Source organism: Myotis brandtii, unplaced genomic scaffold (genome assembly GCF_000412655.1).
Source record: "Myotis brandtii unplaced genomic scaffold, ASM41265v1 scaffold73, whole genome shotgun sequence".
Taxonomy (NCBI): Eukaryota; Metazoa; Chordata; class Mammalia; order Chiroptera; family Vespertilionidae; genus Myotis; species Myotis brandtii.
The window spans coordinates 83478-86337 of record NW_005370886.1 but is presented as its reverse complement, the minus strand read 5'-3'; positions in this window follow the sequence as shown (position 1 = coordinate 86337).

Sequence of the window (2860 nt, the reverse complement as noted above, 5' to 3'; positions counted from 1 at the left end):
AAAAAAATATTATAAGTATTACAAAGGGTATTACATATGTGTCCTTTTTTTTCCCCGCCCTTGACAATCCCCTGCCCTCCCTTACCCCCCAGTGTCTTATGTCCATTGGTTTTGCTTATATGCATGCATACAAGTCCTTCGGTTGATCTCTTACTCCCCTCCCTTCTGCCCCCCAACCCTCTCTGGCCTTCCCACTGCAGTTTGACAATCAGTTTGAGGCAGCTCTGCCTCTGTATCTATTATTGTTCAAAAGTTTGTAATGGTCTTTATTATCCATGAATGAGTGAGATCATGTGGTATTTTTCCTTCATTGACTGGCTTATTTCACTTAGCATAATGCTCTCCAGTTCCATCCATGCTGTTGCAAATGGTAAGAGTTCCTTCTTTTTTACAGCAGCATAGTATTCCATCGTGTAGATGTACCACAGTTTTCTAATCCATTCATCTACTGATGGGCACTTAGGCTGTTTCCAAATCTTAGCTATGGTGAATTGTGCTGCTATGAACATAGGGGTGCATATATCCTTTCTGATTGGTGTTTTTGGTTTCTTGGGATATATTCCTAGAAGTGGGATCACAGGGTCAAATGGGAGTTCCATTTCCAGTTTTTTGAGGAAACTCCATACTGTCTTCCATAGTGGCTGCACCAGTCTGCATTCCCACCAGCAGTGCACAAGTGTTCCTTTTTCTCCACATCCTCTCCAGCACTTGTCGTTTGTTGATTTGTTGATGATAGCCATTCTGACAGGTGTGAGATGGTACCTCATTGTTGTTTTGATTTGCATCTCTCGGATGATTAGTGACTTTGAGCATGTTTTCATATGTCTCTTGGCTTTCTGAATGTCCTCTTTTGAAAGGTGTCTATTTAGGTCCTTTGCCCATTTTTTGATTGGATTGTTTATCTTCTTTTTGTTAAGTTGTATGAGTTCCCTATAAATTTTGGAGATTAGGCCCTTATCAGATATGACGTTGGCAAATATGTTTTCCCACGCAGTGGGTTTTCTTGTTGTTTTGTTGATGGTTTCTTTTGCTGTGCAGAAGCTTTTTATTTTGATGTAGTCCCATTTGTTCATTTTCTCTTTAGTTTCAACTGCCCTAGGAGCTGTATCAGTGCAGAAATTGCTTTGGCATATGTCTGAGATTTTGTTGCCTTTGGATTCTTCTAGTATTTTTATGGTTTCCGGTCGTATATTTAAGTCCTTTATCCATTTTGAGTTTATTTTTGTGTATGGTGTAAGTTGGTGGTCTAGTTTCATTTTCTTGCATGTATCTGTCCAATTTTCCCAGCACCATTTATTGAAGAGACTGTCTTGACTCCATTGTATGTTCTTGCCTCCTTTGTCAAATATTAATTGAGCGTATTGGTTGGGGCTGATTTCTGGGCTTTCTATTCTATTCCATTGATCTATATGTCTGTTCTTGTGCCAGTACCAGGCAGTTTTGAGAACAGTGGCTTTGTAATACAGCTTGATATCTGGTATTGAGATCCCACCTACTTTGTTCTTTCTCAGGATCGCTGCAGCTATTCGGGGTCGTTTTTTGTTCCAGATGAATTTTTGGAGAGTTCGTTCTAGGTCTGAATATTATTCCGTTGGTATTTTAATGGGAAGTGCGTTGAATTTATAGATTGCTTTGGGTAGTATGGACATTTTAATGATGTTGATACCAACAATCCAAGAACATGGTATGTTCTTCCATCTCTTTATGTCTTCCTCTATCTCTTTTTTCAACGTCCTGTAGTTTTCTGAGTAGAGGTCTTTTACCTCTTTAGTTAAGTTTATTCCTAGGTAGCTTAATTTTTTTGGTGCGATGGTAAATGGGATTGTTTTTTTAGTCTCTCTTTCTGCAAGTTCACTATTGGTGTATAGAAATGCCATAGATTTCTTGGCGTTAATTTTGTATCCTGCTACATTGCCGAATTCTTTTAAGTCTAATAGTTTTTTGATGGAGTCTTTAGGGTTTTTTTATGAAATTTTATTTTTCATTTACAGTTCACATTCAATATCCTATCCTATATAATAAAACCCTCATATGCAAATTGACCGAATGGTGGAATGACTGGTCGCTATGAACTGACCACCAAGGGGCAGACGCTCAATGCAAGAGCTGCCCCCTGGTCGTCAGTGTGTTCCCACAGGGAGACTGCCACTCAGCCAGAAGCAGGGCTCACAGCTGGCGAGTGCAGCGGCGGTGGCGGGACCCTTCTCGGCAGCACTAAGGAGCAGCAAACCAAGCGATAGGAAGCAGCAAGCAGGTGGGTGGTAAGGAGGGAGGGGTCGTGGACTGCGAGAGGGCACAGGCTGGGTTAAGGGACCCCCCTAATCTATATCTTCTATAAATTTTATCTTAAATTTATCTTAAATTTAGCTTTATCTTCTATAAAATTTCACACTCCCCTAATTCCCAATGCATGAATTTCATGCACTGGGCCTCTAGTTCCTATATAATAAAGGGGTAATATGCAAATTGACTCTAACAGCAGAACCACTGGGAATGACTGGTCACTATGACACACACTGCACCAGGGGGGGCAGACGCTCAATGCAGGAGATGCCCCCTGGTGGTCAGTGCGCTCCCACAGGGGGTAGCTCTGCTCAGCCACAAGCCAGGCTGATGGCTGCCAGCACAGCAGTGGTGGCGGGAGCCTTTCCCACCTCCTCAGCAGCACTAAGGATGTCTGACTGCAGCTTAGGCCTGCTCCCCGCTGGCAAGTGGACATCCCCCTAGGGCACCTGGGCTGCCAGAGGGATGTCTGACTGCCAGCTTAGGCCCGCTCCCCCAGGGAGCGGGCCTAAGCTGACAGTCAGACATCCCTCTGGCAGCCCAGGAGCCCTCAGGGGATGTCCACTTGCCAGCAGGG